General features: G+C 47.0%; 1 protein-coding gene across 4 annotated transcripts in view; it reads left to right on the forward strand.

Annotated features, from left to right (window-relative positions):
* The window catches only part of LOC137527775 (multidrug and toxin extrusion protein 1-like), a 153,411-nt gene that overhangs the window by 39,081 nt on the left and 89,324 nt on the right, over positions 1-25,006 (forward strand). For 2 of the 4 annotated variants that reach the window (XM_068248655.1, XM_068248659.1), the window contains exon 1: positions 3,437-3,532. The exons of 1 other annotated variant lie outside the window; for it this stretch is intronic. The gene's annotated coding sequence lies outside the window, so the exon portion shown is untranslated. Of the gene's footprint in view, positions 1-3,436; positions 3,533-23,125; positions 23,265-25,006 lie in introns of those variants that run through there. One more of the 4 variants, XM_068248658.1, reaches the window with a different exon arrangement.

The raw sequence follows: 25,006 nt of genomic DNA on the forward strand, positions 1-25,006 counted from the left end.
GTCGCCGACCTGTCATTCAGCAGTCTTTTGACCCCAGGCATCATGAGTAAATTGTCTGCTGTTGTTGGCGATCTTGAGGAGGAGATGCTGATGGGCACTTTGGGGGAGGAGGGATTGGACAGCAAGACTGTGGCGACAGTCAAGCAGCCCATCCATGCATCAGGAGAGGATTTTGGGGGGTCATCATCCCAGCAGGACATGTTTCAGGAGGGGGAGGATGATGATGATGATGATGACGTGGTGACAGACAAAGACTGGGTGCCGCCACCACCAGCACCTGGGGATGTCGTCATCAGCAGCTCTGAGGAGGAGGAGGAGGATGCGCTTGTGGGCCTTGCAAGGAGGCGCATCATTGCAAGCATTGGCAGCAGTAGGCAGGTCCCACAGCCTGCTGGTGTCTCAGGCTCAGCAGCAGTAGCAGCAGCATCTGCCAGTACCACCATCAGCCGCACCCAAGCCACACACAGGGAGACAGGCAGCAGCGGCTCCAGGCCGTAGGGGGTTGTTTTTGTCACCAATCTGGCGATTTTTCACCATGCCCACAGTGTACAGCAAGTACGCCACTTGCAACCACTGTCAGCGGAAGTTGAGCAGAGGTGCAGACCCCTTAAAGTTCAGCACCAGCTCGCTCATCAACCACCTTGCTGCAAAACATTTCCACCAGCATGAGGAGTTCCAGAGGCTGAAGGCATCTGGTGCTGGCAGTGGCACCACACCCATCACTGCACAGCCTTCAGCAGCAGCAGCAGCAACAGCAGCCACCCGCCCTCCTGCTCCTCCAGCAGCACCAGCAGGAGTGCGGAAACGCACTGCTCCTCCCCCCTCTGCAACTCCTGCCGCCGACACTGAGGCCTGTTCTGGCAGCCAGTCAGGTACACAGATTTACCTTCTGCTGCCGCTCTACCACCAGCTATTACGTCCAACAATAGCTATATCTGTGTAATTTGCTGTAAAAAAAAAAAAAAACAGTACACCATTAAAAAAAAAAAAAAAAGGTTTAATTTTTCTGAGGTGCCCGGGTTGAAAACTGTGTTGTCCCAGTTGTGTATTGGACACGATGTGGGCTGCACGACCGCTGTCTGGGACCTCCTGTTGTGTTTATTTACAGCCCTGGTATCACCGCTAGGTACCAGGGCTATTATGTCACGCTGCCTACCTACCTGCTGCCACACTCACACTACTCCTCCATTCCTCCTGCTGCTGCTGCTGCCTGTCTGTGTTTCCCACTGCCAAGGGTACACAGATTTTACCTTCTGCTGCTGCCACTCTGCCACCAGCTATTACGTCCAACAATAGCTACTCTCATTACTCCTCCATTCCTCCTGCTGCTGCTGCTGTCTGTCTGTGTTTCCCACTGCCAGGGTACACAGAATTACCTTCTGCTGCCACTCTGCCACCAGCTATTACGTGCAGGGCCGGCGCTACCATAGAGGCAGGGGAGGCAGCTGCCCCAGGGCCCCAGAGCTTGTAGGGGCCCCCAGTGGCTACAAGAGGAAAAAAAATTTTCAAATCGGCCTTATAGTTTTTGAGAAAATCGATTTTAAAGTTTCAAAGGAAAAAAAATACACAGTTAAAAACCTGCCGACTTTAATGGTTAATAGAAAATCCACCTTAAATGCTAGAAACCCTAAATTTGCAGGATGTGTTAAGGAGATCATTAGGAATAAGAGGAAAAAACAATTTTTCAAAAAGACCTTATAGTTTTTGAGAAAATCGATTTTAAAGTTTCGAAGGAAAAAAGTATACTTTTAAATGCGGTAAATGTCACTTTTAGTAGCAAACCTAACGGTAGTGTAATTTTACATGCATCAAACGAAAGCGCAATAAATTTCCTGACGGGGTTTCCAGGGGGTCCATACGCAGCCGCAGCGCTTTGGCCAGGGATCGCTATACAGCCGCAATATGGCTGTATGAAGATCCCTGGCATTTTTTCCTATTTTCCCAATTTTTTTTTATGTTTAGAGTGTGGGAATTTTTTTAAAAAAATGTATGTGGTGTCCCCCCTCCTGAAACTTTTTAACCCCTTGTCCCCCATGCAGGCTGGGATAGCCAGAATGTGGAGCTCCGACCGATTGGGACTTCACACCCTGACTATACCAGCTGCAAAAAAGGTCCCCTAATGCCGATTTTTGTTCCGTGGTATATGTTGGGGGGGCCCCCCAGGTTTATTTTGCCCTGGGGCCCCATTGTTGCTTAAACCGGCCCTGATTACGTCCAACAATAGCTACTCTCATTACTCCTCCATTCCTCCTGCTGCTGCTGCTGTCTGTCTGTGTTTCCCACTGCCAGGGTACACAGAATTACCTTCTGCTGCCACTCTGCCACCAGCTATTCAGAGGTGGCCTGTCATTAGTAGTCACATGCACTGGCTGCTGTAATACTAGAGTGCCCTAGCCTAGACTATTGATTATTTATCCTGATCAGAGTAATTAATAATGCGGGGCAATCTGCTGTTGCAGAAGCCAGTGACACTGACATCTTTTGCAGCACTGTATAGAGTACAGAGTTTCATGACAGTTAGCCCCGTCCACATCCTGATGACTCCTTTTTCCCCAAACATCCCCCAAAATTTGCAGTGAAACGCTTGGCACCACATCCCTCCCATAAAAAAAATTGGTTGTTTTCAGGGGGTATCTGTAAATAACCAGCACCGGGTGTCAAATTCCCTAGGTACGCCACTGATCAAATCTTCTTGTTTTACAGCTCTGGTACACTTTATAGCTGAAATATCGCAAATACCTTCTGTTTAAGGGCCCGTTTCCACTATAGCGTTGCGGAATCGCCGGCGAATCACTGCAGGCAAATCGCATGCGGGTGCGATTCCGCATGCGTTTTTTGCTGCGATTTCGCATAGGTAAGGCTGTATGCGAATTTAACCATGTCACTGCCTGTGTAAATTAACATTAATACCTATGCGAAATCGCATGCGAAATCGCGGCAAAAAAACGCATGGGGAAAACGCATGCGATTTCCCTATTAAATACATTGCGTGCGATTCACCTGCATTCCACACGCAGGTGAATTCTGAGGGCCCTACCCTGCAGATTTTTTCTGCACAGAAAAACGTGCGGGGAAACGCACAAGTGGAAACAGTCCCATCCACTTGTACTGACTGTGTGAATCCGCATGCGGGCAACGCATGCGGATTCGCGATAGTGGAAACGGGCCCTAAAAAGAGGCAAAATTACACTGAGCATTGCCCATTCTGTATAAGTTTACCCATGCTTTCCAGAAACACTGGTATAAAAATGTATACCGGTTCTTTGTACACTTCACCTACTTCCTGCTAATGCCACAAACTGTCACACAACCTTCAATGCAGTTGTTTTTATAAACTGTGGTGTGTATACAAAATAAAATTCATTCAGCTAATTATGGGGTTAAGAGAGGAGGGGCCTGAAAAGTATTCTCAGGAGGAGTCAGTGGTTGGCAGAGCAGAATTCGCTGAGCACTGTCTCCGCTCTGCTGAGTGCAGGAGGACATGGTGACCCCCTGCTGGGACATGCCACACTGAGGGGACTGAGGAGGTCAGGTAAGTGGTCTCAGGGCTGTGTCACTGGCAGGGACACTTCCTCTACTCTCAGCCTTACTTTTCTCTTTGTTATATTTCCTCTTGTTGTGTCCATCTCTCTCTCTCTCACTCGCTTTCCCTCCTTGGTTATGTTTCATTTTTTTCTGTCTCTTTCCTCTCTGCTCTTTTCCTTATATAATACATATACAAATATGTTTTCCGTTTTCTGTCACTTCTCATCAACTCCCCCTCTCTGTTTCCTGTCACTTCTCACCTACTCTCCCTCTTTGTTTCTGTCACTTCTCACCTACTCTGTCTCTTATAACTTCTTATCCTTTCTCCCTCTCTGGCTCCTGCCACATCTCCTCTGTCTCCTGTCATTTCACATCTACTCTCTCTCTCTCTGTCACTTCTTATCCATTCTCCCCCTCTGTCTCCTGTCTCTTCTCCTCTGTCTCCTCTCACTTCTCATCTATCTGTCTCTTTATCACTTCTCATCTACTCTCCCTCTCTTTCTCCTCTCACTTCTTATCCTTTTTCCCCCTCTGTGTCTCCTGTCATTTCTCATCTACTCCCCCTCTGCTTCTCCTGTCACTTCTCATCTACTCTCCCTCTGTGTCTCCTGTCACTTCTCATGTACTCTCCCTCTGTGTCTCCTGTCATTTCTCATCTACTCCCCCTCTGTGTCTCCTGTCACTTCTCATCTACTCTCCCTCTCTGTTTCCTGTCATTTCTCATCTACTCCCCCTCTCTGTCCCCTGTCATTTCCCATCTACTCTCCCTCTGTGTCTCCTGTCATTTCTCATCTACTCCCCCTCTGTGTCTCCTGTCACTTCTCATCTACTTTCCTTGTCTGTCTCCTGACACTTCTCATCTACTCTCCCTCTCTGTCTCCTGTCACTTCTCATCTACTCTCCCTCTGTGTCTCCTGTCACTTCTCATGTACTCTCCCTCTGTGTCTCCTGTCATTTCTCATCTACTCCCCCTCTGTGTCTCCTGTCACTTCTCATCTACTCTCCCTCTCTGTTTCCTGTCATTTCTCATCTACTCCCCCTCTCTGTCTCCTGTCATTTCCCATCTACTCTCCCTCTGTGCCTGCTGTCATTTCTCATCCACTCCCCCTCTGTGTCTCCTGTCACTTCTCATCTACTCTCCCTCTCTGTCTCCAGTCATTTCCCATCTACTCCCCTTCTGTGTCTCCTGTCTCTTCATATCTACTCTCCCTCTCTGTCTCCTGTCACTTCTCATCTACTCCCCCTCTGTGTCTCCTGTCACTTCTCATCTACTCCCCCTCTGTGTCTCCTGTCACTTCTCATCTACTCCCCTTCTCTGTCTCCTGTCACTTCTCATCTACTCCCCCTCTGTGCCTCCTGACACTTCTCATCTACTCTCCCTCTGTGTCTCCTGTCACTTCTCATCTACTCCCCCTCTGTGTCTCCTGTCATTTCTCATCTACTCCCCCTCTCTGTCTCCTGTCATTTCCCATCTACTCTCCCTCTGTGCCTCCTGTCATTTCTCATCTACTCCCCCTCTGTGTCTCCTGTCACTTCTCATCTACTCTCCCTCTCTGTCTCCTGTCACTTCTCATCTACTCCCCCTCTGTGTCTCCTGTCACTTCTCATCTACTCCCCCTCTGTGTCTCCTGTCACTTCTCATCTACTCCCCTTCTGTGTCTCCTGTCTCTTCATATCTACTCTCCCTCTCTGTCTCCTGTCACTTCTCATCTACTCCCCCTCTGTGTCTCCTGTCACTTCTCATCTACTCCCCCTCTGTGTCTCCTGTCACTTCTCATCTACCCCCCCTCTGTGCCTCCTGACACTTCTCATCTACTCTCCCTCTGTGTCTCCTGTCACTTCTCATCTACTCCCCCTCTGTGTCTCCTGTCACTTCTCATCTACTCTCCTTCTCTGTCTCCTGTCACTTCTCATCTACTCCCCCTCTGTGCCTCCTGACACTTCTCATCTACTCTCCCTCTGTGTCTCCTGTCACTTCTCATCTACTCCCCCTCTGTGTCTCCTGTCACTTCTCATCTACTCTCCCTCTGTGTCTCCTGTCACTTCTCATCTACTCCCCCTCTGTGTCTCCTGTCACTTCTCATCTACTCTCCCTCTGTGTCTCCTGTCACTTCTCATCTACTCTCCCTCTCTGTCTCCTGTCACTTCTCATCTACTCCCCCTCTGTGCCTCCTGACACTTCTCATCTACTCTCCCTCTGTGTCTCCTGTCACTTCTCATCTACTCCCCCTCTGTGTCTCCTGTCACTTCTCATCTACTCTCCTTCTCTGTCTCCTGTCACTTCTCATCTACTCCCCCTCTGTGTCTCCTGTCACTTCTCATCTACTCCCCCTCTCTGTCTCCTGTCATTTCTCAACTACCCCCCCTCTGTGTCTCCTGTCACTTCTCATCTACTCTCCCTCTCTGTCTCCTGTCCCTTCTCATCTACTCCCCCTCTGTGCCTCCTGTCACTTCTCATCTACTCCCCCTCTGTGCCTCCTGTCACTTCTCATCTACTCTCCCTCTCTGTCTCCTGACACTTCTCTGACAAGGGCTGATATACTGCTGGGAATTTTGATGGGAGGCAGGGAGGGTGTTGAAAATATTGTTATTGTCTATGCACTGTACACTTTTTCACTTCCTGAGGACGCCCTTTGTGGTGAAACAAGTAGAAGTCTGTGTCATTGTATATATTTGCACCCTTGTGTCTTCCCACAGTGGAGTTAGAGCAAGGTGTCTTAGGAAGCATAACACTACTCTACAGCGATTGGGTTTTAGCACCTGAGAAACTGCATACCAGGTTAAAGGCTTCCTTGCCGCTCTTGTTACTAACCTAGGTAGCTGATAATAAGTACTTTACCCCTACACATGAGGGAGATGGCTACACCCCTCTCCGTTCTTTTGGCATATTCGGGAGGTAAGAGATCAGCAAAGACCCTCACACACGTGTACTATACTTGCTTTTTAAATTGTTGATTGACATATACCAATGGTTTTTACAACATGAGTTACATACTGACATTGCCAAAGCAAAAAAGCGATAAGGGGATATTAAAGATATTGAGTTCTGGGTTGTGGGGGTGGTATAGGCATATAATTAACAAGCAGTCTGTGGACATGATCGGTATAGAGTTCATTCTTCTGTCAGACTCATGCATGCTGTTACGTAGTGTGCAGTGATTGTCACTGTGGATTCCTCCTCTCAGTCTGTGGCATGCTTTGAGTGGTGTGCAGCAATTGTCACTGTGGATTCCTCCTCTCAGTCTGTGGCATGCTTTGAGTAGTGTGCAGCAATTGTCACTGTGGATTCCTCCTCTCAGGCTGTGGCATGCTGTGATGTAGTGTGCAGCGATTGTCACTGGGGATTCCTCCTTTCAGTCTTTGGCATCCTGTGTCATAGTGTGCAGCAATTGTCACTATGGATTCCACCTCTCAGTTTGTGGCATGCTGTCATAGGGTGCAGCAATTGTCACTTTGGATTTATACTCTCAGTCTGTGGTATGCTGTGATGTGGTGTGCAGCAATTGTCACTGTGGATTCCTCCTCTCAGTCTGTGGCATGCTGTGATGTGGTGTGCAGCGATTGTCACTGTGGATTCCTCCTCTCAGTTTGTGGCATGCTGTCACTGTGTGCAGCAATTGTCACTGTGCATTCATACTCTGTCTGTGGCATGCTGTGTCGTAGTGAGCAACAATTGTCACTGTGGATTCTTCCTCTCAGTTTGTGGCATACTGTCATAGCGTGCAGTGATTGTCACTGTGGATTTCTACTCTCAGTCTGTGGCATGCTGTAATGTGGTGTGCAACGATTGTCAATGTGGATTCATACTCTCAGTCTGTGGCATGCTGTGTCGCAGTAAACAGCGATTGTCACTGTGGATTTCTTCTCTCATTCTGTGGCATGCTGTGTCAAAATGAGCAGCGATTTTCACTTTGAACTCCTCCTCTCAGTCTGTGGCATGGCATAGCTCCCAACGGTCCCCTTTTTCTCTCTTCCTTCCTCATTTGTCTCTCTTTGAGGACTGAATATTTTTTAATTTAATTCAATTTTCAATATTTCAAAAAGTCTAAAAAAATTACAATCATTTTCCAAATTTGAATCATATCAACACAAAAATATACATAAACAAAACACAGCAAAACAAAACAAAAAACTAACATGACCCTCCTTCACCATTAGAACAATTGTACAGTGGCCCATATGCAATTACATTTTTCACCTGAGTCATCTCCTAGGAGATAATTTTCATCTTCTCTTTAAACTAATTTTTCAGCATTTTACAACTGAAAAAGTACCAAAAAGTTGGTGAAAAAGATTTATTTTGAGTATTTTCTTGCTTGCTGGTGGCTTAAAGAGAACCCGAGGTGGGATTTTATTATGCTAGTGGGGCACAGAGGCTGGTTGTGCACACTAACACCAGCCTCTGTTGCCCCATGGTGTGCCTCCAAGACCCCCCTGCGCGCCGCTATACCCCCCGCAGTGCTGGCGACACGCAGCGTGTCGCCAGCACAATGTTTATCTAAGCGCTGTCTGTTAGCGCCGCTCCCCCGCCTCCTCCATATCGGCGCTACCCGCCCGCGCCACTTCCCTCCAATCAGCGGGAGGGAAGGGACACAAGCGGGTAGCACCGATACGGAGGAGGCGGGGGAGCGGCGCTGACAGACAGCGCTTAGATAAACATTATGCCAGGTATAGCGGTGCGCAGGGGGGTCTTGGAGGCACACTATGGGGCAACAGAGGCTGGTGTTAGTGTGCACAACCAGCCTCTGTGCCCCACTAGCATAATAAAATCCCACCTCGGGTTCTCTTTAAAATGATTTTATGACAAGTTATGAAAATATCACCGAGGAGAAAATTCAGGTGAAAAATGTAATTGCATATAGGCCAGTATTTCTAATATTCCTCAGAAATCTTGAATTCAATCCAACTCTACTACTTAAAGGACATCCGAGGTGCAAACAAACTGACGAGAAAAACAATTGTATCTATCCTCAGTCTCCTAAAATGATTTTTTTTACATATCCCACAGTTTTATTTTATATTTAAATCAAGTTTTTACTGTTTCATTGTCTCTGCTCAATGACACATTCATTAAAGTATGTCAGAGCTCAAATCTATGAATTATTGACCCTTTCTGCCTCTTTCCTGCTCTCAGAAGCCATTTACTGACAGGAAAGTGTTTTATGGCTGTAATTACTTATCAGTGAGGGTTATGCTATAGTCTGACCCAGTCCGACCTGGTCCTGTCCCGGGCAGAAACTGTCACTTGCATACCTGATGTTTAACTTTTTCAGGCAGAGAAAGAAAAAAAGGAACACAGCCTAGTTATTAGTGTGCTAGGCACTGTACATACCCATGTCTGTCCCATCATGTCACATGTCATCTCGGGTATCCTTTAAAGCAAAAACCCCCCCATTTATCCAATTGCAAAGCCAGTTGCTCCTCAGCATCCTTTATGAGAAGCACTTTCTTAACCCAATCACAAAGCGTTGGAAGATCTGGGCACTTCCAGTTAACAGGAATTAAACTCTTAGCTGCAATTAGCAATTAAGGCAACAACGACTTTTTATATTTGGAAATAGACATGGGATAATTGTGCAAAAGCACTTCCAAAGGGTCTTCACCTGATGCACAACCACCTTGTTAATATATATGTTACGGCCAGAACCCGAAGTTTGGCCACTTCTAGTTCTGGCCGGCCACTTCGGGTTCTGGCCGGCCAATGCGCGAAGTGGCCGCTGCGCTGCGGCCAATGTTAGAAATGGATTGATTCCTCTGAGGTTAATGTATCTTCTGCGCCGCAGCGCAGCGGCCAAACGTATAACAACTTCGTTAATTTATTGCAATTCAGCCGGCGGCAATGTAACAATTCAAGCCGCCGGCTTTTTTTTTCTGCCTCTCTCTCTCTCTCCTCTTATGGGCAGCAGGCGGGGACATGCGTGTCCCCGAGAGTCGTTCGTGGCACCAGGGCAGCAGAGCGGGGAGGCTGCAGACATCGCTTCTGCCAGCACCCGCTCTGCAAGAACGGCAGGATAACCCTGCCGCGACGAACGACTCCGGAGGGGGGACACGCGTGTCCCCGCCGGCTGCCCATAGAAGAGCGAGAGAGGCGGGGGGAAGGAGGAGAGAGAGGCGGGGGGGAGAAGGAGAGAGAGGCAGAGAAAAAGCCGGCGGCTTGAATTGTTACATTGCCGCCGGCTGAATTGCAATAAATTAACGAAGTTGTTATACGTTTGGCCGCTGCGCTGCGGCGCAGAAGATACATTAACCTCAGAGGAATCAATCCATTTCTAACATTGGCCGCAGCGCAGCGGCCACTTCGCGCATTGGCCGGCCAGAACCCGAAGTGGCCGGCCAGAACTAGAAGTGGCCAAACTTCGGGTTCTGGCCGTAACATATATAAGTATCTTCAAAAAGGGTGCATTCCCAAAAAAGATGGGCCAACGCAAGGGCGTAACTAGAAATCACTGGGCTCCCCTGCGAAACTTATGATGGGGCCCCCCTCCCCCTCTGCACAGGTAAACTGAAAACCAATGTTATTCAAGTGGCTAGTGCACACTTGAACGTGTTTTCCCCATGCAGAGAAACATCACTACTGAACACTGAATAGGGACTGTCTACAAATATTTCTCTGCAAAACTTTGTATGATTCCTTATCAGTGACTGGGCAGATACAGTCATTAGAACAATTGTGCAGAGAGCATAAAGTTTTTTTCCTCTCCGTGTCCTTCGTTGTCAGTATCTCAGGACAGGGAAAATAAACTTTTACCCCCATGGGGCCCCCTGTGGCTTCTGGGCCCCCCTGCAGCTGCTTCCCTTGCAGGGTCTATTGTTACGCCCCTGGACCAACGTACCCCCATTACCACACCCCTTTAACATTTATCGTCCAAATCAGGAAATATTGAAGCCAGCTTAGCCAGATTTCTGTACCATCTGGCTAATATTTTAAAATGAATTTCTTTAGCCTTTGCACTCACTGAAGTAATATGAGATAAAACACAATTGTTTGCTTGTTGCTGAGCATTAATTGAAACACCCAGATCAGGGGCGTAAGCATGGCCCCCCTGCAGAAAATCTGACGGGCCCCCGCTCAGGGCCGTTTTGGGGGGGCTGGAAGGGTCGCAGCATGAGGGGAGAGCTTGGCCACACATCGGCGGGCAGCGGGCATATACACATACCTTCCTTGCGTTCCACTGCGGATGCTCCTCACTCCCGGGCACGCGCGAGGTCAGACAGTCCTTATAGGCTGAGGAGGCGGGTTTAGGTGATGTCAGCGGTGACATCACCATGCAGGAAGTGCTGTCAAATTTTGGAGTGGTTTTCCGGAGCTATCATCGTGTATTCAAGGCCAGAGCACTCAGTCACTCACTGGCCTTGATACTAATCAGTACGCTGGTTCTTGGCCTAGCTAGCTATCCTTGTGAGCTACATTTATATATTGTGTAGACGCACAATATATATATGTACTCGAGTTAGTCAGGTTTTGTTATTTTGTAGTATATTGTAATATTATCGTATTGTAATTATCATATCATAATCAAGGGCGTAGGGCCCGAGGTCGCAGCGGTCGCAGCGGTCGCCTTGGCGACCGGGCCCGGCTCCTGAGGAGGCGGGGGAGGGGCCCGGGGGGCCCATCTCCGTTTGGAGGGACATGCGGCCCGTGCGCGCTGGTAGGGGGAGCCGCAGCCGCGGGGAGGGCAGCCCGACCTCTTCCTCTCCCCGGGGCCCCCCCCCCTCAGATGCAGAGTTAGCGGCTCACGGAAGCGCTGTAGGCAGAACTCACCGCCCTGCGTTCCAATCGCCGCTGATCTCCTCTCTGCATAGATGCTGTTACACACGCAGCTTCCGGCTAAACAGGAAGCTGCGTGTGTAACAGCATCTATGCAGAGCGGGAGGAGACCAGCGGCGATTGGAACGCAGGGACGTAGGTGAGTTCTGCCTACAGCGCTTCCGTGCGCCGCTAACTTTGCATCTGAGGGGGGGGGGGCCCGGGGGGAGGAAGGGAGGGAGAGGTCGGGCTGCCCTCCCCGCGGCTGCGGCTCCCCCCTCCATTATGTGGGGGCAAAGCGGGGGCAGCTACCTAATCTATCCTGGGGGCCAGCTGCCTACCTAATCTATCCTGGGGGGCAGCTACCTAACCTATCCTGGGGGGCAGCTACCTAATCTATCCTGGGGGGCAGCTACCTAATCTAACCTATCCTGGGGGGAAGCTACCTAATCTATCCTGGGGGGCAGCTACCTAATCTAACCTATAGTGGGGGGCACCTACCTAATCTAACCTATAATGGGGGGCACCTACCTAATCTAACCTATACTGGGGGGCACCTACCTATCTAACCTATACTGGGGGGCAGCTGCCTAATCTAACCTATACTGGGGGGCACCTACCTATCTAACCTATACTGGGGGCACTTACTTATCTAACCTGTATTGGGGGCACCTAGCTAGCCTATACAGGTGGCAACTAAACTGGCTACCTATATTGGAGGCACCTACCTAACTAACCTATACTGGGGCACCTACCTATCTAACCTACGCTGGGGGCAACTATCCTGGCTACCTATATTAGAGGCACTCACCTAGCTAACCTGTACTGGGGGCACCTATCTATCTAACTTATACCGGCGGCGCCTGCCTATCTCACCTATACCGGGGGCAACTATACTGGCTTACCTATGCCTGGCTACCTATACTGGGGGGACCTATAGCTGGCTATAGGGATTTTGATATGTGTGTGCGTCGGGTGTTGCCGGGGGAGGGGGGGCTGCTGTTGCCGGGGGGGGGGTGGTGGTGGTGGGGGGGCTGCTGTTGCCGGGGGGGTGGGGGGGGCCCACATCCAGATTCCGCATCGGGGCCCAGAGGTTTGTAGCTACGCCACTGATCATAATATTATATTAGTAACATCATATTGTATATTTTCTGTATACTGACCTCCTGCCTGCATCTCAGTGCTGCTCGGATACCCCTTTTCAAAATCCGGATTGAATTTGGATCCAGATACCCAGATATCCGATCCGAATCGGATATCCGAGTTTGAAATTTTGGAATCCTAATCGCATATCCAAACCCAGCATCCCAGATATCCGCCCGGATTCGGATATCCGGGTACAAAACCGGAAGTGGGCTTTAATTTGCATGTAAAACGTTTTTTAGAGTAAATGAGGCATGTAGCATCATGTTTTTTTTAAAGGGAAACACTTATTGATGATATGGGGCCTTAAATTCCTCTCTCTCTCTCTCTCTAACTCTCTCCCTCTCTCGAATATTGGATAATTATTATTATTTATTATTATTATTTTTTTTTTATTTATATAGCGCCAACATCTTCCGTAGCGCTGTACATAGTACAAACAAATAATGGGGAACAAATATACATAAGAAATACAAGACACTGTACAGTCATGACATTGAATAGAATAAATACAGATACATACATAGTTGATATGTAGTTGGTACATATACATATGTTAAAATTACAGCAGTATGAGAAACACTAGGAGGAGGTCCCTGCCCTTGCGAGTTTACAATCTAGATAAGCACCACTGTTGCCTTCGTCTAGTCCTTCTGCTTCTCTGCCATCTGATTTCTGTGCTGACTCGGCCTGTCCTGCCTGCCTCTCGACCTTGCCTTTGTCTAGTCCTTCTGCTTCTCTGCCATCTGATTTCTATGTTGACTTGGCCTGTCCTGCCTGCCTCTCGACCTTGCCTTTGTCTAGTCCTTCTGCTTTTCTGCCATCTGATTTCTGTGTTGACTCGGCCTGTCCCTGACTACTCTATGGATCATCCTTACAATACAACTGACATCTGACTAATGTGTATGACCCTGCCTGATTATTGACTACTATTCTTGCCTTGCTACCTTGTACCTCGATATCTCTGACCTTGTGTAATGACTTTGGCCTGAAACTTGACTATTCTCACTCAATCTGCATTATTTGTACTTGTTTCGTTACCTCTTCACGTATCAGGGTGATACTCCCATACTCCTTCACTCTCTCCCCATGTGGCACCGGGCACATGTGTCTGATGTCACACATGCGCCACATGGTAAACGCACCTGGTTTGATGGCAGCTCATGGCGGAGAAAGCGGAGGATACCTGGCATTGTGGCAGATGGACAGGTGAGATTTACAATGCAGTGCCGCCAGGGGGGTGGGTTCACATTAACGTTCAGGGGTGGTCAGGCGCCCAGAGTTGGATGTGTCGCAAAGCAGATCCCTGAACGATTCCATGCTGAAATTGATCAGGAATTGGCCTGCAGTGTGTGGGCAGCCAACAGATCTCTCTCCGATCAGGGAGAGATCTGTCTCTTGGTCAATCTGCCCCATACATCGCCTGATGTATATGCATCTCTAATCTAGACCCTGCATAATTCCTAGTCACTGTCAGGCTCTCGGCCTACTATGCTAGAAGGGAGATTATTTGCCACTGTGTGGACCTTGTTGATCCATCCTGGATGAAATCTATAAAGTGAACTGTCGGTACAATATAAGCTTACACACAGTAAATGAGCAGCTGTCCTCACAAATACAATACAATTTGTGGAATTTGGGATCGGAAAACGTTATCATGCAAATGGTGGAAAAAGAATGAAATGGGCACGGTGGCAATGATACAGAACGGTGACTAGGTTGGCACACAGCGGGTTCCTCTTCCTATTTTCTTTCTCTACTCCCATGCTTCCTCCCCTCCTGCTGTTTCTCACTTTCCTCTATATTCCAGACCAGATTTCTGGAAAGGCCGCAAAGGCCCAGGTCTTGAGCGGTTGCTGCTCTTCCAGGAACTAGAATGAGGATGGGGAACTTCTTTTTAAGCAGAAAGACTGCGGCCTCTGATAAGAGGCCGGTCGGTTTTTCTCCGGGGGACTTAGATCGATGAATGGGAACTATATTCCCATTCATTGATCAGAGCAGGGCTAACGGCAGGCGGTGGGAGCGCACCCCATTCAGCTGCAACAGCACAGTCTATCTGGGCGAACATATTCGTCCAGATAGGCTTAAGTGGTTAAAGTTTCAAAGGAAAATAGTATACATTTAAACGCGGTAAATGACAGTTAATGTATTTACCGCATTTACATGTATACTTTTTCCTTTAAAACTTCATTTGAAACTTTAAAACCGATTTTCTCAAAAGCTATAAGGTCTTTTTGAAATGTTTTTCTCTTGTTCCCACTGTTCTTCTTAACATATCTGGCAAAGTTGGTGTTTCTAGCATGTAAGGAGGCTTTGCTATTAACCACTAAATTCTGCGGGTTTTGGCGGTTTTTAATCACAAATACTTTTCTCAAAAACAAAAAGTTCTTTTTTTATTTTATTTTTTTTAAGTAGCCACTGATCACCTTTATAATCCATGCAATTTTGGTGATTGAAGCAAGTATGAGGGCTTTGCTATTAACTTTGGTCACGGATTCTACATGCAATCACGGCTAAAATCCGAGTCCAATTCGAAGCTCCGATTCAAATCCGGATCATGAGCATCACTGCGTGGAATGGGAAGGGCGCAGTTGCAAATACAAAAAGGAGGGATGGCCTATGGGTGGAAAATGTATAAATATGGCATTGCACCTCCCAAGTGTTGATGCCAGGCATATTTTCCATTACTTGGGGAGGTGCAGATACATAGCTTGCTGCCGAACCCTAATTCTCTGAAATGGTAATATATATAATATGTACTAGTTCAGACTGTACTATATTCAGGGCCGGATTTGTACTTCCAAGTGCCCTAGGCCAGCTGTCACCCCCCCCCCCCCCCCCATCAAATTCTGTCCAACCCTCTGAGAAGCAATAACTGGTTTGAATGGGCTCCCCTCCATTTTGCTGCTCTGCCCCTCATTCGGCAAAGAAGCAGTGCATGCCCAAAGCATTCCCGGCATCGACTGCTGTGCACATCTGGGCAGGAGTGCAAAACTACAAGAAGCGTGAGTGGCCAGAGCATGTGCTGCTTCTTTGTCCTCTGTGCGACTGGCTACAGTCAGAGCCACAAACAGGTGACAGGGCAGCGCTATTGAAAGAAGCTCATCCAAAGCAGAGAACTTGTGAGTAAAAGATCTAAAACTACACATGCTGACATAGATGTGCTTTAAACAGTGACAATATAGTACTTAGGGCTAGGCAAGGATGGACAGATGAGTCAGTAGGAAGTTTTGAAGTTATTCAAACAGAATGATAACATTTATTAGCTAACTGTAAATAAAAACAGTGAGCCTTTGGTTTCTTCAGACTTTGTATATGTTTGTAGACTTTATACTAACAAGATGTTAGAACACACAACTATATATACATTCAGCATCAGAAGGAGATACATAGTTTGTTTTGCAAATATAAATATATGTAATATAATTGCCATCCTGTTTCACTGATAGCTAGCAAAGTACAATGCTCTTCTAAAATGAGTCAGGAAAGAGTTAAACTGTAGCACAGAGAATGCTGTGGTCATTCACTTGGAAATAACAAACAAACCATAAATTTTTCAGGTCACAGGTCTTTAAGAGCTGACCAGACCAGTAATAAATCTGACAGTGCAGAGGGAGAAGATTCCTGTTTGTGATTCTGAATTTGTGCATGAAAAAAACTTACAGAACTCAAGAGCTCTGCTACTAAACCCAGGCTGGCAATTCTCACAGCAGCTTGTATGTTTGCCAAGCATGGCAAACATGTAGGAAACCGCCTGCCCCACAATGGCAACACAAAGCGACAGAGGGTAGCATCATGGCGGAAATCAGAACTTTGCTTATCAATATACAAAGCAGATTGAGGTGACACCCACAACAGTGTCCACCCTCCCCTTGAAAATACTGAGTCCTATGAAAATTTCTGCTCATTACAAGGTAAACCGACTCAAAATGACATCCCTTATCATCAGTAGCTGGAACATCCAAGGGCTGAACGCCTCAGCTTTTGGATCCAAAACAAATGATCCAGACTTTAAAAAGAGACTTGAAAACATTGATATCCAAATCCTCCTGGAGACATGGACCCGGGCAGAGGATGAATCTTTCGTACCCATGGGGTACCGGGAATTCTCCATATCTGCCCAGAAAAACAGGAACATTAAACAGGGCCGCCGTTCAGGAGGCATACTAATCTGGTATAAGGAGGAGCTCACAGAGCACATCAAAGCAATCAAACGAGGAGACAGCCACATCTGGATCAAAATAAACAGCTCCATCCTCACCTCTCAGTCTGACATGTACCTGTGTGCAGCATACATCCCCCCAACAGAGTCCCCTTACTACAAACCTGACATCTATGAGGTCCTACAAAGAGAAGCCAGCCACTTCCAGTCTCAGGGCAGAGTGCTCATCTATAGAGACCTCAACGCTAGAACAGGCACAGAGAAGGACTATCTGACCTCTGAGGGAAACACATACATACTTGGAGGAGAGAGCTACTACCAGGAACCAATGCAGACAGCAAGAAACAGCTATGACAAGACAGTAAACAAAAGTGGGAAAGCCCTGTTGAACCTGTGCCGGAGCCTCGGCCTATACATAATGAATGGGCGAACCAGGGGTGACTCTCTTGGGAGATTTACTATGAACTCACATGTAGGCAGCAGTGTGGTAGATTATGCTGTCACAGACACAGACCCCATAAACATCAATGCCCTCATAGTCACCCCTGAAACACACCTGTCAGACCACAACCAAATCCTGCTGTACCTGAAATCCACCGATAAACCAACCACACAGCAACCTCACCAGAACGGTCTCTACAAGCTGCCACCATCCTTCAAATGGCCCAAAGAGTCTGCCATCAAATTCACCAACATGACCAACACTGCCAAAATCCAAGAACTGCTGACAAACTTTCATACCAACCTATATGAACCAAACAAACAAGGTTTCAACCATGCAGTGAAGGACTTCAGCAACATCTTATATAACATGGCAGTACTCGCCGGCCTCAAGCAGACCAACTTTAAGAGATCCACAAATAAACAGTCCCAAAAATGGTTTGACAGTGAGTGCAAGGCTCTACGTAATTCTCTAAGGGCAGCCTCTAACCAAAAGCACAGAGACCCCAACAACCAGGACCTAAGGGAAGCCCATGACCACCTACAGAGACAATACAAAGACACCCTCAGGCGGAAAAAACAGAGCCACATCTCCCACAAACTCCAACAGCTGGAGGACTCCCTCCAAGACAACTCATTCTGGGAGACCTGGAACCACATTGGGACAAAGCCCAAGAAAAGCCCTCTACACATCCAAAATGGCCACATCTGGCTCCACTACTTCAGGGACCTCTACAAAGACATCCCAGAAAATGCCCAAACCCCGGAACAGAAATAAATAGCCGCAAAGCTGAAGGACATGGAGGAGACAATCAAGGACTTTCAAAACCCCCTGGATACACCAATCACGATGGAGGAAATAAGAGAAAGAACAAAGCTGATAAAATGTAAGAAGGCTAGCGGTACCGATGGCATCCTGCCAGAGATGATCAAATACAGCCCCCCGGACATACATGAGGCACTCGCAAGACTTTTCAACCTTATCCTGAGTGCGGGCTCCTTTCCTCAGGCCTGGAGTGAAGGCCTCATAACACCCATCTACAAGAATGGGGACAGATACGATCCAGCAAACTACAGAGGAATCTGTGTCAGCAGTACACTGGGGAAACTGTTTAACAGCATCATCAATAAAAGGATCCTCTCCTTCCTCACACAGCAGGACGTACTCAGCAAAAGCCAAGCTGGGTTCATGCCAAACCACCGCACAACCGACCACATCTACACACTGCACAGCCTTATCAAGACCCATGTCCACAGCTCACGCGGCAAAATACACGCTTGCTTTGTGGATTTTAAGAAGGCGTTTGACTCGGTGTGGCACCCAGGCCTTTTCCTAAAAGTCCTAGAGAGCGGAATAGGAGGTAGAATCTATGATGTCATCAAGAGTTCATATACTGGGAACCAATGCAGTGTGAAAGTGGACGGGAAGAGAAGCGCGTTCTTCAAGCAGGGTCGAGGAGTCAGGCAGGGCTGCAGTTTGAGCCCAACGCTCTTTAACATATTTATTAACCAACTGGCTGTAGCCCTGGAATCCTCCCCAGCACCAGGCCTCCTCTTGCATGACCACGAGGTGAAGTTCCTGCTGTATGCAGATGATCTCCTGCTGCTCTCCCCAACAGAAAGGGGCCTACAGGACAGCCTGGCAGTACTGGAGAGTTTCTGCACCACATGGGCACTGCCCATCAACCCAAAGAAGACAAAAGTGATGGTGTTCCAGAGAAAAAATCTAAAAATGCCCACCTCCTCATTTATATTAAATGGCTGCCCACTGGAGACCACAAACAGTTACACCTACCTGGGGCTGGAAATTAACCAAACTGGGAGCTTTAAACCAGCAGTAGAGGCCCTGAAGGAAAAAGCCTGCAGAACGTTTTATGCCATCAGAAGGCAACTTTACCACCTAAAACCACCGGTGAGAGTCTGGGTAAAGATATTCAACAGCATCATCACCCCAATCCTGCTCTATAGCAGTGAGGTATGGGGCCCGGTCACCTACCCTGACCAATCAAAATGGGACTCCAGCCCAACAGAAATCTTCCATCTAGAGTTCTGCAAGTATCTTCTCCAAGTCCATCGCAGTACTTCGAACTCAGCTTGCCGGGCAGAGCTAGGCAGATTCCCACTATGGCTGACTATCCAGCAGAGGGCGCTCTCATATTGGGCGCATATACAGAGCAGCAACCCCAGCACTTACCACCATAAAGCCTCACTGAGCCAGGGTGGGGAGGCCATACCACGCTCTCTGAAACAAAACGTCAAGACCCAGCCCAGCCAAGACCACCAACACAGGCTGACAAAAGCCCAAATAAAAGGAATGATAGAAAGCTGCAAGGACCGATACATAGAGGAATGGAGAAGTGACATAAAGAACTCCCAGAAACTCACTATCTACCAATCACTACAGAGGGAGTACACAATGGCCCCCTATCTGGAGAGGCTACACCACCACAAAGATAGACAGGCCTTGAGCCTGTACCGTCTGAGCGCCCACAACCTGGAGATAGAGACAGGACGACACAGACAGACATGGAAGCCCCGGGAGGAGAGACTGTGCAGGCAATGTGACCAGGGGGTCCTGGAGGATGAGGCCCACTTCCTGCTACACTGCAGCAAATATACACCGTTGAGGACCGCCCATTTCCAAAGACTCTCCGCCCACATTGCAGATTTCACCTCCACAGATGAGGAGAGGAAACTCTATATCATACTGGGGGAAGAGGAAGAAACTGTGCAAATAGCTGCCCGATATGTCACGGCCTGCCACCAACTGAGAGGAACATGATAACACATGGACTGTATAACCCCATACTCCCCTCCCCTATGGACTGTATGCCTATACCCCCCTCCCCTATGGACTATATACCCCATCCCCCCCATACCATCCCGTACATCCTCCTATGGACTGTATACCCATGTCCTTCCCTTATTCCCACAATCCCCCCCCCCCCACACACACCCACGTTAATGTTCTATTTTGCTTTGGCAATGCTAAATGTATTTGGTCCTGCCAATAAAGCTTTTTTGGATTTGGATTTGGACATCATACATACAACATAATCATCAGGTGATAACACATACTGATTGTCCTCAAACACACTCTACACAAGAGAGAGAGAGATGCAGGGATCTCTGGAATTCAGGCAGACCAGAGCAAAGCAGGGGAGATGATTTACTTTGGCATGTGACCTCTTATCTCTCAAAGTCCAGCTCCCTGATGATTTTTATCGCCCTAGGCCTTGACCTTTGTGGCCTTCCCAGAAATCTGGCCCTGACTATATTGTGATTGGCTTTGGATATATCTCCTGAATATGACATAGAGGACATGACCTGATGGTTGTACCTGTTATTGTCACTCAAATGCTACTCTTCTTTTATAAGAACAAAGTAAGGCATTTCTTTTCTTCTAAAACTTGGCAGCATTGAGTGTTTTTGTATACTTTGCAGGCGTGGCAAATATTTCTTTAAGCTGTTCTATAAAGAAAAAAAAAGGTTGGTAGGAGAGAAGTAATATCAGACTTTAAACTTACTTCATACTGCGAAAAACATTCACTAAGCGATTGTAATTTTGCAATGTGCTTTTGAAAAGAATGTGCTTTGATTTCTAAAAATCAAAACGCTGCCGTGAGGACACCTTCATACAGTGACACCGCATTAGCCCATTGGCGATCATCAAACGCAGTGCAAACACTCTCAGTGTGAACCAGTCCTTAAAGGATACCCAGAGCGACATGTGACATGATGATAGACATGTGTATGAACAGTGCCTAGCACACAAATAACTATGCTCACATTGGTCCATTCGACCGGATCTGTTTCACACGACCTGCTTGGAGGAACTCAAGTGTCCTGGGGCACAAGGGCCCCACTGCAGTCACAACCTCTGCATGCCCTATTGCTACGCCACTGCATAGACTGCTAAGGGCTGGAAGAAGCCCAAGGTAATACCCGAATACCCGGGTAATACCGGATACCCGAAGTGACATGTGACATGATGAGATAGACATGTGTATGTACAGTGCCTAGCACGCAAATAACTATGCTTTGTTCCTTTTTTTTTCTTACTGCCTGAAAGAGTTAAATATCAGGTATATAAGTGCCTGACTCAGTCCTGACTGAGACAGGAAGTGACTAGAGTGTGACCCTCACTGATAAGAAATTCCAACTATAAAACACTTTCCTAGCAGAAAATGGCTTCTGAGAGCAAGAAAGAGATAAAAAGGGGAATTTTTTTATCATTGAGGGTCACACTGTACAGGGAGTGCAGAATTATTAGGCAAGTTGTATTTTTGAGGAATAATTTTATTATTGAACAACAACCATGTTCTCAATGAACCCAAAAAACTCATTCATATCAAAGCTGAATATTTTTGAAAGTAGTTTTTAGTTTGTTCTTAGTTTTAGCTATTTTAGGGGGATATCTGTGTGTGCAGGTGACTATTACTGTGCATAATTATTAGGCAACTTAACAAAAAACAAATATATACCAATTTCAATTATTTATTTTTACCAGTGAAACCAATATAACATCTCAACATTCACAAATATACATTTCTGACATTCAAAAAACAAAAACAAATCAGTGACCAATATAGCCACCTTTCTTTGCAAGGACACTCAAAAGCCTGCTATCTATGGATTCTGTCAGTGTTTTGATCTGTTCACCATCAACATTGCGTGCAGCAGCAACCACAGCCTCCCAGACACTGTTCAGAGAGGTGTACTGTTTTCCCTCCTTGTAAATCTCACATTTTATGATGGACCACAGGTTCTCAATGGGGTTCAGATCTGGTGAACAAGGAGGCCATGTCATTAGTTTTTCTTCTTTTATACCCTTTCTTGCCAGCCACGTTGTGGAGTACTTGGAAGCGTGTGATGGAGCATTGTCCTGCATGAAAATCATGTTTTTCTTGAAGGATGCAGACTTCTTCCTGTACCACAGCTTGAAGAAGGTGTCTTCCAGAATCTGGCAGTAGGACTGGGAGTTGAGCTTGACTCTATCCTCAACCCGAAAGGTCCCACAAGCTCATCTTTGATGATACCAGCCCAAACCAGTACTTCACCTCCACCTTGCTGGCGTCTGAATCGGACTGGAGCTCTCTGCCCTTTACCAATCCAGCCACGGGCCCATCCATCTGGCCCATAAAGACTCACTCTCATTTCATCAGTCCATAAAACCTTAGAAAAATCAGTCTTGAGATATTTCTTGGCCCAGTCTTGACATTTCAGCTTGTGTGTCTTGTTCAGTGGTGGTCGTCTTTCAGCCTTTCTTACCTTGGCCATGTCTCTGAGTATTGCACACCTTGTGCTTTTGGGCCCTCCAGTGATGTTGCAGCTTTGAAATATGGCCAAACTGGTGGCAAGTGGCATCTTGGCAGCTGTACGCTTGACTTTTCTCAGTTCATGGGCAGTTATTTTGCACCTTGGTTTTTCCACACGCTTCTTGCGACCCTGTTGACTATTTTGAATGAAACGCTTGATTGTTCAATGATCACGTTTCAGAAGCTTTGCAATTTTAAGAGTGCTGCATCCCTCTGCAAGATATCTCGCTATTTTTGACTTTTCTGAGCCTGTCAAGTCCTTCTTTTGACCCATTTTGCCAAAGGAAAGGAAGTTGCCTAATAATTATGCACACCTGATATAGGGTGTTGATGTCATTAGACCACACCCCTTCTCATTACAGAGATGCACATCACCTAATATGCTTAATTGGTAGTAGGCTTTCGAGCCTATACAGCTTGGAGTAAGAAAACATGCATAAAGAGGATGATGTGGTCAGAATACTAATTTGCCTAATAATTCTGCACTCCCTGTAGTCACTTCCTGTCTGAGTCAGGACTGTGCCAGCCACTTACATACCTGATATTTAACTCTTTCAGGCAGAGAAAGAAAAAAAGGAACACAGCATAGTTATTTGCGTGCTAGGGCTTCTTCCAGCCCTTAGCAGTCTATGCAGTGGCGTAGCAATAGGGCATGCAGAGGTTGTGACTGCAGCGGGGCCCTTGTGCCCCGGGACCCTTGAGTTCCTCCAAGCAGGTCATGTGGAACAGATCCGGTCGAATGGACCAATGTGAACTGATCCATAGGTTAACATGGGAACTGTTAGCATCTTTTCCAGGATCCGCTAATGGTCCGTTGTTTAGTGCCACTGTGGACGGTGATCTTAGGGAGGGGCTAGCGGTGCACTGGAGGACAGCAGAACTGCAGCAAGGGACAACATAGACTTCTTAGGGCTGAAAGAAGCCTCAGGTAAGAATTAGCTTTTCATTTTCAGCTCGGGTGTCCTTTAATGCCCATTTGGGACAATTTATTTTAAAGTGGACCTGTACTCAGAACTTCCTCTCTGCTATAAAAGATATGCAACAAGCAGCAAACATTTCTTATTTACAGCTAATGCAAATCCTGCAATGAATCTGCAATGTGTCTACTTCCTGCGTTCGTGACAGCAGACACAGGGTTAACATCCTGTGTTTACCAATTAACTGCTCTGCCGAGGCTGGCACCTGACACAGCTGAGAGATCAAATTACAGTTGTGATTAGTCACAGATGAGGGGGAATTAGACAGGCTAAACTCTCTAAATACATACAGGGTGCATTTCTCTGTTTTCCTTCTGTTCTATGCAAGAGTTCAGGTCCATTTTAAGTACTTTTTCTTTTTTGCTTGCTGAAGGCTGAAAAGTACTATAAATACTATTATAGACTGTCTATGACATACATGTCAAACTCCGGGCCCGCAAGCCAAATCTGGCCCTCAGAGCCATTCAATTTGGCCCTCAAGTGGTTTCCACACTTTGCATTATATTTGGTGCACTCTAGATCACCAGGGAAGCCTTATGGGGAGGTAGGGGAAAAGCATTATACTAGGGAACTATCTAGGGAAGAGTAGGGGCCTCTAGTCACCAGGGAACTGTATAGGGCAGGGAGGATCACTAGACACCAGGGAACGATTTAGGGGTTGGAGGAGGGCCATAAGACACCTGGGAACAGGGCCGAGGCAGAGGCAAGAGAGGCTCCAGCCTCAGGGCGCAGTGTAGGACAGTGTAGCACAACTCACTCAGCTATCATTCCCCTATTGTGTTTGAAGCAGAGAAAAATAAGAAAAGGGGATACATGGCAGTGACTGTAAGCCAGATAACTAGAGATTAAGGTGTTGGGGGCCTTGGGGTGCCTCTTAGTCCTATAGCAATTATTGTGTGATGGTTGGGGTGGGAGAGATGGAGGGGCGCACTTTGGTGTCTCAGCCTTGGGTGCTGGAGTACCTTGTCCCGGCTCTGCCTGTGAACTTTATAAGAGAGGAAGATGGCCAGTAGACATTGAGGTTGGCCTGAGATTAGGTCCCAGCGTACAATTTCGGCCCATGTTGTGTTTGAGTTTGACACTCCTGGTCTATGACAAGTTCCAATACTCCGTGAACCCACAGCCTAAGTATCCTGAGTTCCATGTGTTCAGAACCTAGGTCCTAATATATCATAATAACAATAATAATAATAATAACAATAATAATAATAATATTTGTATAGTGCTTTTCTCCTTTTGGACTCAAAATGCTCAAGAGCTGCAGCCACTGGGCTCTTTCACACTAGAGGCCTTTTTCGGCGTTTTACCACCACAGCCCTAGTTGGTGTTTTCCATGGTAAAATGAAAGTCCATAGACTTTCATTTTACCTTTCACACTCAACACCATGTTTTTGAGCTTTGCGTCTTGAAGCTCCCCGTTGCGTTTTCAGGTCCGGTCAATATTAGTCAATGGGAAACGCAAGCTACAGCTTTTTTTTAACGTTTTTAAAATGTTTCACCGCTGAAAATCCACAGAATTCAATTTAAAAAAGACATTTTCAGAGCTGTAAAACGCTTTGAAAACGCTATGGAAAAGCTATGTGTTGGCGTTGAAAAGCATAAAAATGCTTTCAAAAAGCACCAAAACGCTGACAGCAAGAGGCAGCATTTTAGCCTTTTCTACCGCAGCCTCTAGTGTGAAAAAGCCCTTAGG

This window comes from Hyperolius riggenbachi, chromosome 8, assembly GCF_040937935.1.
Source record: "Hyperolius riggenbachi isolate aHypRig1 chromosome 8, aHypRig1.pri, whole genome shotgun sequence".
NCBI classification, from domain to species: Eukaryota; Metazoa; Chordata; class Amphibia; order Anura; family Hyperoliidae; genus Hyperolius; species Hyperolius riggenbachi.